General features: G+C 40.3%; 1 protein-coding gene and 1 non-coding gene across 2 annotated transcripts in view; both read right to left on the reverse strand.

The window, feature by feature from the left end:
* SLC35F2 (solute carrier family 35 member F2) overlaps positions 1–12,545 on the reverse strand; it is a 120,934-nt gene that overhangs the window by 80,282 nt on the left and 28,107 nt on the right. The window lies entirely within an intron of this gene.
* Positions 6,150–6,221, reverse strand: TRNAC-GCA (transfer RNA cysteine (anticodon GCA)). The gene has a single exon. It is a non-coding gene; the product is annotated as a tRNA-Cys (tRNA).

The following is a 12,545-nucleotide window of genomic DNA, read 5'->3' on the forward strand; positions in this document are numbered from 1 at the left end:
CATTTGCATGAAATATCTTTTTCCATCCTCCCCGCTTTCAGTTCGTCTTTCACCCTGATGTGAATCTCTTATAGGCAGCTGTTTTGCTGAAAATTTTGCTTTCATTTTAGGTTTGAGGGAATTGTTAACAAAAGAAACCACTAATTACACACAAATAAAAAATTTCAATGTTTAATAGGGGATTATTTGACTTAATTTCAATATACAGCCATTAAAAGAAACAATAGAAGTTAACAGTATATACATCACCAAATTGGGCCGACAACCTACATCCAGAACTGTACAGTGCTAGGAAGCCCTGAATGGCAGCAATCTGGAGTCCCAGTTGGGAAAGGGTCCCTAGGCAGTGTGTCCATTCCACTTCAAATCTCAGCTTTGGGGGCTCCTGCTTATAATCCCAGGCTGCAAACTGGTATTATCATCAGATTGCATGCAAAAATGCAACTCTGTTTTTCTTTTATTTTAGTTTGTTTTTTTAACTTTAACAATGTTATTTGTTTCACCTTGTGGGTCATAAGACTTCTTAGACCTAAGGAGCCTAACTAGGCCTCCAGGGGCTCAAGAAAATTAAACAATTTTATCTAAAGTGCCACTTGATTTGCTAGTAACAGTTGGTGTGTTTTATAAGTAGGCACATGGTCTGGGCAGTGTTCAGGCAGATCAGAAGCAGCTGAAAGGCCTGCTCTCCTGCTTCTGAAGCCTGAAGAAGACTAGTTCCTTGACAGCAGCATATCATAGGTTCTTGTTTTATTATATAATCTGTCACTCTATGTCTTTTTATTGGAGAATTTAGTCCATTGACATTTAAAGCAATTATTGATAGGAATGTACTTATTGCCATTTAAATCTTTATTTTCCAAATGTCTTTGTAGTTCTTTTTCATCTCTTCTTGTTATTACTTTTCCTTTTGTGTTTTGATAATTTTCTTTGCCGTACGCTTGAGTTCTTTCCTTTTTGCTTTTTTTGGAATCTATTGTATGTTTTTAATTTGTGCTTACCATGGAGTTCGAGTATGTTGACCCATAACTGTATTACTTTTTTAAACTGATACTCATTCAAGTTAAAATATAGTCTAAATTAATTTAAAATATATATATATATATACAGTCTAAATGACTTATGTTTTTATACTCCCTTCTCCTATATTTTTTTATTTTGATATCCTATTTTAAAACTTTGTGCCTATCATTTTACTATTAATTGAAGAAGGAAATGGCAACCCACTCCAGTGTTCTTGCCTGGAGAAACCCACAGACAGGGGAGCCTGGTGGGCTGCCATCTAGGGGGTTGCACAGAGTTGGACACGACTGAAGTGACTTAGCAGCAGCAGCATAGTTAAAAATCACTTTTTACAATTTTTAAAACTGCTTTTTAATCTATTTTCTGGCTCATTAAAGTGATAGTCAATCTATTGACAGGTGTCAGCCAAAAAATATAGTCACAACCTGAAAGTTGAGAGTTAGTTTATTTGATGAGAATGTTTAGGACTCTGAGCCCAGGAAACAGCATCTCAGTAGCTCTGAGAAAACTGCTCCAAGGAGGCCAGAGGGAAAATCAGGCTATATACTAGTTTGCAACAAAGGTGTGTCCAGTATTTTTGGTGTGAGGGCTGGTTTTGATATGGATGCTGTGCAGAGTATGCTGACTATTATCTCCTTGATAGGGTGTATGGTTTGTGTTAGAGGATTTAAATCCTGTGCAGGAATGAGGCAGGGCTTCCTCTCTGATTTATTGTTATTGCAACCTATTGTGGCAAGGTTTGCCCCCAGTTTTTGGAGTTTTTGCCCCCTGAGACACAGATTCTATCAGTCTCCATTGTGTTTGAGTGCAAGACCTGCCACAAAGGGTGTGGTTACTAAAGCAAGTGAAGTCCATGTTATCACAGAGGACCCATCTGCCTCTTGTGTACATACTGTGATTCCACTCAGAAGCAGCCCAAGTTTTCATCTCTTTTCCTCTTGTACTCATCCCAGATATAGTACAAAGCTATGGTTGGGGGTCAGGGCATTGTGACTGCAGGAACTGAGATGGCTGTGCTGCCCCTAAATCTCGGCTGCCTCTGTGGCAGACTTCTCCCAGGATATATCTGCTCCAGATCTAATGTAAGCTATGGTGTGAAGTGGGTAGGGTGGAGGCACTCTCACTGGAAAATAAACTGCTGAGTTCTCCTGCCCAGGGCCTGTTTGCCCAAAATTCAGAAGTTAGCCACTGAGCCCTCTTCTGGGGCTGCCCTGTGCACACATTGACGATATTCACAGATGATGAATATAGATGTCAAGGCTATAAATTAGTGCCACAAATTCACTGAGTTCTGTTAGGTAGTTAGAATAGGGAAAAGGAGTCCAGAATGGCGGTGGCTAAAAGACAAGGAAGAGAAAAGCCCACGAAAATAGAACAAAGGAAGCTCAAAGGAAGGTCCAAGGACCGGAATGAGGACTTCAGGTAGAACAGCACTCCTGACTAAGCCCAATTTACATAGGGCAGGCCCAGAGGGGAGAAAAAAACATAAAAAGAGCAGCCAAAGGGCTCTCTCGCTCTCTCTCCCGTGCGCTGGGGCGCTCTTCTCTTCTGTCTTTGGATTGACGTGCCCTCATGCCTCGATGATAGATTTTCCTGCTATCTTCAACACTGAGCTGTAACACTGATTTGTCTAAGAGCTATAACACAGTCTGTCCAAGACCCAAGAGCACCGAGGGGGTTTTAATGTCTGTTACTCCAAATCTTTGTTGTGACCAGACAAAAACCAAGGAGCGTACACTCGCGTGACAGTTTCATACGAATCATTCTCTCTGAGGGTAATAATAGGCATAGTTCATAGAGCACCCAGCCTTGTCTCATAATATTATCAGGTTGATCATTTTTAGTATGATTTAATTGTTCCCCAGATCAGATCAGATCAGATCAGTCGCTCAGTAGTGTCCGACTCTTTGCGACCCCATGAATCGCAGCACGCCATGCCTCCCTGTCCATCACCAACTCCGGGAGTTCACTCAGACTCATGTCCATCGAGTCAGTGATGCCATCCAGCCATCTCATCCTCTGTCGTCCCCTTCTCTTCCTGCTCCCAACCCCTCCCAGCATCAGAGTCTTTTCCAATGAGTCAACTCTTCGCATGAGGTGGCCAAAGTACTGGAGTTTCAGCTTTAGCATCATTCCTTCCAAAGAAATCCCAGGGCTGATCTCCTTCAGAATGGACTGGTTGGATCTCCTTGCAGTCCAAGGGACTCTCAAGAGTCTTCTCCAACACCACAGTTCAAAAGCATCAATTCTTCGGCGCTCAGCCTTCTTCACAGTCCAACTCTCACATCCATACACGACCACAGGAAAAACCATAGCCTTGACTAGACGGACCTTTGTTGGCAAAGTAATGTCTCTGCTTTTGAATATGCTATCTAGGTTGGTCATAACTTTCCTTCCAAGGAGTAAGCATCTTTTAATTTCCCAACATACAGGAGCTTTTAAACTTAAATGAACATAGCCTTATGTTAACCATGTAGATCCATCCCATAATTGTGGGAGCTTTCCTTTTAATAGATGAGAGGTTAGTTTCTTGATTGAGACTTAGCTGTCACGCTGATTGAGTTTGAATGACTCTAAGAGGAAACTCTGCAAGGAGATCCAATCAGTCCGTCCTAAAGGAAATCAGTCCTGAATACTCATTGGAAGGACTGATGCTGAAGCTGAAACTCCAATATTTTGCCCACCTGATGAGAAGGACTGACTCATTTGGAAAGACGCTGATGCTGGGCAAGATTGAAGGCAGGAGAAGGGGACAACAGAGGATGAGATGGTTGGATGGTATCACCAACTCAATGGACTTGAGTTTGAGTAGAGTCCAGGAGTTGGTGATGGACAGGGAAGCCTGGCATGCTGCAGTCCATGGTGTTGCAAAGAGTCAGACATGACTGAGCAACTGAATTGAACTGAATAGAAAACTTAATCTATGGCCAGCATCAGAGCACGTATTATTAATTGGCCAGGTGAGAGGATCCCATCTAGTAATATTATGAATAGACAGAACAGGACTGAACTCTTATCTAAAATAAATTTCCTAGAGGGTATCCAGTCAGAGCCTAGGAGGACAGAAATCCACCAAGGTAACCCAGAAGTACTAGACACAGGTAACTGGCCACAACCCAACAATTGGATTGAGTTTTAAACTAGCATAGAATCATGTCCATGATAGAAAACATTTGATTGATAGGCACAGGTCCAAGGAATCAAGAAAACATAAATGATCATATGAATCAGATCAGCATCTGAGCAAGCTGCCTACTTCTGATGTTGTTATCTTCTCATCATAGTGTAGTGCAACTTCCTCTTTGAGACTCCTTTTAAGGTGAGTTTGAGGTCAGCAGGCCTCTCTATAGACCAGTCCAGCTTAGGGGCCTTTGGAAGTGGGAGTTAATTCAACAGTCAATTTCCCTTCGGTTTCACTGTGCATGAGTCAGTTAAGAGTATCTGATGGAAAGGTCCTTCCATCCAGGTTGGAGACAGTTTCTTAAATTATGTCTTTTTCCAATCTTGGTTGCAGGTTGTGTGTGAGGCATCTGATCTCCATCCAAAGACAAATTACTGTGATAAGCTTCAGAAACAAATCTAGAGTGCCCTTTAATAATTTAAGTAAATTCTACATTAATATATCCTAACAGCAAAGAACTATCTAGGAAAAGATTCTTAGCAGATACAGACCTCCATTAATAAACTGGGGTTTAAAATTCATTAAAACATCTTTTTCTCTCTAAGATCTCCATCATTTTTACAGGTCTGGTCTCAATAAACTTGGCCTGATGATTTATATAACCATAATTGATCATAGACTTTTTTGCTTTGCTGAAACTTTTAGAATCACAGACTGAGGGCTGCTAGGAAAGTCATGTCAAAGGCTTATCACAGATTTTGCCTAACAGATCTAAGTGAATTCCTCCCTTCTCAAGGGCTCCATAATGCCTTGAGATTTCTGTACCTCCTCGTGAGATAACTTTCTTAACTTATCTGATTAAGTTACTGGAAACTAAGAGTTTCCAATCTCTGGAGGGCTCACAGATAAAAAAGATAAATGCTTCAATTTGTTTATAAAATATAATTTTACCAAATTACTGTCATAATTAGTTTGAGGGCAAGGTTTTTTTCTTACACCTGGAAAACACAGATTCAAACCAGTAATTTTTCAGATAGAAGCCATGAAATTTATAAGCATATTCACCAATTCATTCAGTCCTTTTGTTAAACTTTGTAAATTCATCAGGTTTCCCATTAGAATCCTTACCCAGTTCAAAAACTAGTGTTTATCCTAAAGTCCTTTCTATGAAACTGTTTGAAGAGGAAGCATTTTTGTGAAACTTGGTTAGTACTATGACAATACTTTGAGATAATAACTAGAATTATGATTTTACCCAAACTTATCAGAATTTTAAGAATTCCATATAGTTTCTATGATATCTATATTACTAATATTTACCATAAAATATCTCTTATCCTTATTAATCAGGGGGCAGACAGATGTGCTATACATATATATTGGTCTTGGGTGCAATCTCTAAAGGATGGAATGATCTCTGTTCGTTTCCAAGGCAAACCATTCAATATCACAGTAATCCAAGTCTATGCCCCAATCACTAATGCTGAAGAAGCTGAAGTTGATTGGCTCTATGATGACCTACAAGACCTTCTAGAACTAACACCTAAAAAAGATCTCCTTTTCATTATAGAGGACTGGAAGGCGAAAGTAGGAAGTCAAGAGATACCTGGAATAACAGGCAAGTTTGGCCATGGAGTACAAAATGAAGAAGGGCAAAGGGTAGCAGAGGTTTGCCAAGAGAACACACTGGTCATAGCAAACACCCCTTTCCAACAACGCAAGAGAGAACCCTACACATGGACATCACCAGATGATCAATACTCAAATCAGGTTCATTATATTCTTTGCGGAAGAAGATGGAGAAGCTCTAACAGTCTTCAAAAACAAGACCAGGAGCTGACTGTGGCTCAGATCATGAACTCCTTGTTGCCACCAGTGCCAGTGAAGTTGCTCAGTTGTGTCCGACTCTTTGCGATCCCATGGACTGTAGTGTACCAGGCTCCTCCATCCATCAAATATTCCAGGCAACAGTACTGGAGTGGGTTGCCATTTCTTTCTCCAGGGGATCTTCCCAACCCGGGGATCGAACCCAGGTCTCCTGCATTGCAGGCAGATGCTTTACCGTCTGAGCTACCAGGGAAGCCCACATTCAGACTTAAATTGAAGAAAGTAGGGGAAACCATTAGACTATTCAGGTATAATCATAATCCTTTATGATTATACGGTGAAAGTGACAAATAGATTCAAGGGATTAGATCTGATAGACAGAGTGCCTGAAGAACTATGGATGGAGGTTTATGGCATTGTACAGGAGGTAGTGATCAAAACCATCCCCAAGAAAAAGAAATGCAAAAAGGCAAAATGGTTGTCGATGAGGCCTTACAAATAGCTGAGAAAAGAAGAGACGCTAAAGGCAAAGGAGAAAAGGGAAAATATACCCACCTGAATGCAGAGTTCCAAAGAATAGCAAGGAGAGATAAGAAACCCTTCCTCAGTGATCAATGCAAAGAAACAGAGGGAAACAATAGAATGGGAGAAACTAGAGATCTCTTCAAGAAAATTAGAGATACCAAGGGAACATTTCATGCAAAGATGGGCACAATAAAGGACAGAAATGCTATGAACCTACAGAAGCAGAAGATATTAAAAAGAGGTGGCAAGAATAAACAGAAGAACTATTTAAAAAGATCTTAATGACTCAGATAACCATGGTGATGTGATCACTCACCTAGAGCCACACATCCTGGAATGTGGATTCAATTGGGCCTTAGAAAGCATCACTACAAACAAAGCTAGTGAAGGTGATGAAATTCCAGTTGAGCTATTTCAAATCCTAAAAAATGATGCTGTGAAAGTGCTATACTCAAAATGCTGGAAAATTTGGAAAACTCAGCAGTGGCCACTGGACTGGAAAAGGTCAGTTTTCATTCCAATCTCAAAGAAAGGCAAAAAAAACGCCAAAGAATGTTCAAACTACCACACAGTTGCACTCATCTCACATGCTAGCAAAATAATGCTCAAAATTCTCCAAGCTAGGCTTCAACAGTAGCTGAACCAAGAGCTTCCAGATGTTCAAGCTGAATTTAGAAAAGGCAAAGAAACCAAAGATCAAATTGCCAATATCTGTTGGATCATAGAAACAGCAAGAGAGTTCTAGAAAAACATCTACTTCTGCTTTATTGACTACACCAAAGCCTTTGATTGTGTGGATCACAACAAACTGTGGAAAATTCTTCAAGAGATGGGAATACCACACCACATGACCTGCCTCCTGAAAAATCTGTATGCAGGTCAAGAAGCAACAGTTAGAACCAGACATGGAACAATGGACTGGTTTCAAATTGGTAAAGGAGTACTCCAAGGCTGCATATTGTCACCCTGCTGATTTAACATATATGCAGAATACATCATGTGAAATGCCGGGCTGGATGAAGCACAAGCTGGAATCAAGATTTCTGGGAGAAATATCAATAACCTCAGATATGCAGATGACACCTCCCTTATGATAGAAAGCAAAGAGGAACTGAGGAGCCTCTTGATAAAAGTGAAAGAGGAGAGTGAAAAATCTGGCTTAAAACTCAACATTCAAAAAATGAAGATCATGGCATCTGGTCCCCTCACTTCATGGCAAATAGATGGCGAAACAATGGAAACAGTGAGAGACTATTTTCTTGGGCTCCAAAATCACTGCAGATGGTGACAGCAGCCATGAAATTAAAAGACATTTGCTTCTTGGGAAAAAAGCTGTGAAAAACCTGGACAGTGTATTAAAAAGCAGAGAGATTACTTTGCTGACAAAGGTCCTTCTAGTCAAAGCTATGGTTTTTCCAGTAGTCATGTAAGGATGTGAGAGTTGGACCATAAAGAAAGGTGAGCATGGAAGAATTGATGCTTTTGAACTGTGGTGTTGAAGAAGACTCTTGGGAGTCCTTAGGACTGCAAAGAGATCCAACCAGTCCATCCTAAAGGAAATCAGTCCTGAATATTCATTGGAAGGACTGATGCTGAAGCTGAAGCTCCAATACTTTGGCTATCTGATGCAAAGAACTGACTCATTGGAAAAGACCCTGATGCTGGGAAAGACTGAAAGCAGGAGGAGAAGGGGACGACAGAGGATGAGATGGTTGGATGCCATTGCCAACTCAATGGACATGAGTTTGAGCATGCTTTGGGATTTGGTGAAGGACAGGGAGGCCTGGTGTGCTGCAGTCTATGGGGTTGCAAAGATTCAGACACGACTGAGCAACTGAACTGAACTGAACCAAACCATCTTGCTGGGATCTGGATCAGATTCATTTGTAAAGTTAGGGAGAATGAAGCAATGAACAACTGAAATCAAAAGTCAGAACAGAGACGGACAGGGAGCAGGGTAGTACAGTGAAAGGGCCTTCAGTCTCACAAAACATCTTTGGGAAGGGTTAGCCTTTGGAAAGGGTGCGTTAATCTTCTGTTCACAGGTGGGAAGGATCAGATTATTTCTCTATGATCTGAATAAAGTGAAAGTGAAAGTCACTCAGTTGTGTGACCCCATGGACTACACAGTACATGGAAGTCTCCAGGCCAGAATACTGGGGTGGGTAGCCTTTCCCTTCTCCAGGGGATCTTCCCAACCCAGGGATCAAACCCATGTCTCCCAAATTGCAGGTGGATTCTTTACCAGCTGAGCCACAAGGGAAGCCCAAGAATACTGGAATGGGTAGACTATCCCTTCTTCAGCGGACCTTCCCAACCCAGGAATCGAACCAGGGTCTCCTGCGTTGCAGCAAATTCTTTACCAGCTGACCTATCAGGGAAGCCTGATCTGAATAAAGGTACTTTAATTTACAGTCAGGCAGAGGGGCAGGGTCCTCTGAGTCAGGCCATTATGTATGATTGTAGTAACAAAAACAACAAGAAGCAAGTCAAAGAAACAGTTTTCCACATGGGGTCAGAATTGACTTCTTCTCTGCAACAGCAATACTAATTTATGATTTTTTTTTCCTGCCTTGATGTTATTTTAATCATTTCATTTATTTATCTTTGGCTGTGCTGGGTCTTCCTTGCTGCTCGGGTCTTTCTATAGTTGCAGCAAGTGGGGTCTATTCTCTAGTTGTGGTGCGTGGGCTTCTCTTGATGTGGATCAAAGCTCTAGAGTTGAGGGCTTCAATATCTGTGGTGCCTGGGCTCAGTAGTTGCAGTTTCTGGGCTCTAGAGAACAGGCTCAATATTTGCAGCACACAGGCTTAGTTGCTCCATGGCCGGTGGGATCTTCCCAGGCCAGGGAAAGAATCCAAGTCTCTTGCATTGGCAGGAGGATTTTTTTACTACTGAGCCACCAGGGAAACCTTTATTATTATTATTATTAAGTGATTACCATGTGTCAGAAACTGAGGCCTACAGAGGTATGTAAATTGCCCAGTATCACACAGTTAACAAGTGATATACTCAAACCCAGATTTGCTGACTCCAGAGTTTGGGCTCTGAAGGGTAAAGGTTTATAGTCTCAAGATAGACTTGAATGGAAGTTATATTTTGGAAGCAGAAAGAAGATTCTTGATGCAGAAAGGCAAGAGATAGCACTAACAGAGTAAAAAGGAATCAAGAATGATATTATTACTAAGAAGGTGACATATGTAGCTTTTTAAAAAGTAAAAATTTGTTAGGCAAACAAGGAGATAGGGAGAACATTACAAGTGAAAATAAGAATACAAACTACAAACGCAAGGTGTGGCTAGCTCACAGAGGGCTTATGGAGACCCCAAGTCAAAAATATCTGAACACCTCTCATCAACCATCAACTTAGACAAGAGTTTATCTTCCCCAAAGATATAATTCTAAATAAGGAGAAATCTAGGATACAGGTCACCTACCCTTTTATTAATGTATTTAATAATTAAAGACTGAGTGCTTACTCTTTGTCAGACACTTCCTGGTTATTGAGTGGAAACAGCATGGAAGATGGGGTGGGGAAGTAACTAAATAAATTAATTAATTAATAATACCTTGGAAGGATATCAGATAATTATAAGTTCTAGAGGCAAGAGGAAAAGAATAGGAAAGTAGAAATTGGTAATAACATGAAGCCAAACTTGTATTTGGTTTTGGGGTTAAGCTATCACCAACTAGATGGACGTGAGTTTAAGTGAACTCCGGGAGTTGGTGGTGGACAGGGAGGCCTGGCATGCTGCAATTCATGGGGTCTCAAAGAGTCAGACACGACTGAGCGACTGAACTGAACTGAACTGATTCTCTCCTCTGCTTTTAGCTCTCATCAAATTAAAGTCATTTTAAAAGATAGTGTACTAAACATATATGTCTATTCTTATTCCTCTTCAAAATATTAGCAAATGATATAGTAGACATTAACAACAACAACAAGTCTTAAACCCACAAGGACAAAGAGGACAGAAAAGACAACAGCAGATAAACTGCCAGCCAAATTTTGCAAGATAAAAATATTTCAAAAAGTGGTGACTGAATTAACAGAATTGAGGAAGCTGCAACCTCAGTGTAGAAAGTCAGAGATCAAAATAGATCACCAGAGAAAAGAAAATAAAGCCAAAGGAAACAGACTAAGCAGAGACCAAAAGAAAACTTTAAAAATAATGATGTCAACAATAATAATGTCATCATAAGGATAATGCAATAATATATTCATAGAACAAGAACAATATACCATGAAAGGAAAATAACAACAGCAAAAATCTCTTGGAAATAAAAGTATGATAGCAAAATTTTTTAATTCAATAGAAACATTGACATATAAAATTTAGGAAATCTACTAAGATGCAAAACCAACATATAAAGAGATATAAAATGAGAGGGGCTTCCCAGGTGGCACTAGTGGTAAAGAACCCACCTGCCCATGCAGGAGACAGAAGCGATGCAGGCATGGCAACCCACTCTAGTATTCTTGCCTGGAGAATCCCATGGACAGGGAAGCCTGGCAGGTTACAGTCCATAGGGTTGCCAAGAGACACAACTGAAGTGACTTAGCAGGCACACATACATAAAATAGGAGATAAATAATAGGAAATTCAGAAGGTATCTAAGAGAGCTCTCATCCAATCTGAATGCATTTCAGGAAGAAAGCAAAGACAGAAAAAATGAAATACACAAAGAAAAAAATTACAGAAAAATCCTACCATTGAAAACTGAGTATTCATAATGAAAGAGCCCACAGTGAGAGAAAAATTCACATCATTATAAAGTTTTATGAAACCAGATATTTAAAAAAAGGATCTGAAAAGCATTCAGACAGGAAAAAAGCAAGTAGTTTCAAGACAAACATTTAGGAATGAAAATGGCTTTAGACTTCTCAACCGCAACTCTGGACTCTAGGAGATGATGCAAAAATGTTTCCAAAATTCTGATGGAAAATTATTTCCAGCCATAAAATACAATATCCAGGCAAGTTATTAAGTAAATATGAGAGTAAAATAAAAACATTTTTAGACTTGAAATTTCTCAAAACTTTTTCTTGCTTTGCTTCCTTTTTTGGGAGGCTGTTGGAGAACATGATCTACCAAATCAAAAAGTTTATTGAGAAAGAAAGAGATATGGTGTGACTGACACAGTGGACTGGCTCACAAATAACTTTTATAACCACTTCCTAATGTGCTTCTCTGATTATATAGAGGTTGGAAGCTAAAAACTACATTTACCCCACTCTCTTAAAGCTATGACTTCAGCTTTGTTCATCAGAAGAATGCACATAAAGAGCTGAATTCAGAATTGAGTGGAGAATGAGTATATAACATGCACAGCATCTGTTTTTGCTGATATGGGTAGTGCAAGTGACATGAATGTGAAGCCAACAGTTGCAGTAGCAGCATCATGACTTCTGTGTCAAAGCTAACACGATATGCCCCTGGAGACCATAGATGTAACCTGGCTTTCTGATTCACCAGTGTCTTGATTAGGACAGGATTGGCAGCACCAGTAGCCATTCTTGTTCTGTGAGCCACCGCATGGAGGCCCCACCTAGAGCCTGCTCCTCTATCCCTTTAGGTTATTCTTTTCACCACTGAATTCCTACATTCAATCATTTTCTGTTTAAAATAGCTGGAGTAATTTCTGTTGCCTATCTGTATCCAAAAATATTGCAGGCAGTGTTTGAGGATAAGAATCTGGGGTCCTGTGAGCTGCATTTATTTGAAAGGAGTGGGGATGTGTTACAATTAGAAGATGGGATGCTAAGAATCCAGTCAATGGCATGTTACTTAAATGAACACTTGTGTGAACTAAAATGAAGTGCCTCTCATAGGCACAGCTTTGGTGGAATGAGTAGCAAAAGCTGTAGCACAGTGTGATTTGTATAAAGAATATAAGAACTGAGAAGTTCAGGTTCTTTTTTGCTTCCCTGAAAAGTGAAAGTGAAAGTCACTCAGTCGTGTCTGACTCTTTGCGACCCCATGTAGTATACAGTCCATGGAATTCTCCAGGTCAGAATACTGGAGTGGGTAGCCTTTCCCTTCTCCAGGGG

This window comes from Bos taurus, chromosome 15 (assembly GCF_002263795.3).
Source record: "Bos taurus isolate L1 Dominette 01449 registration number 42190680 breed Hereford chromosome 15, ARS-UCD2.0, whole genome shotgun sequence".
Taxonomy (NCBI): domain Eukaryota; kingdom Metazoa; phylum Chordata; class Mammalia; order Artiodactyla; family Bovidae; genus Bos; species Bos taurus.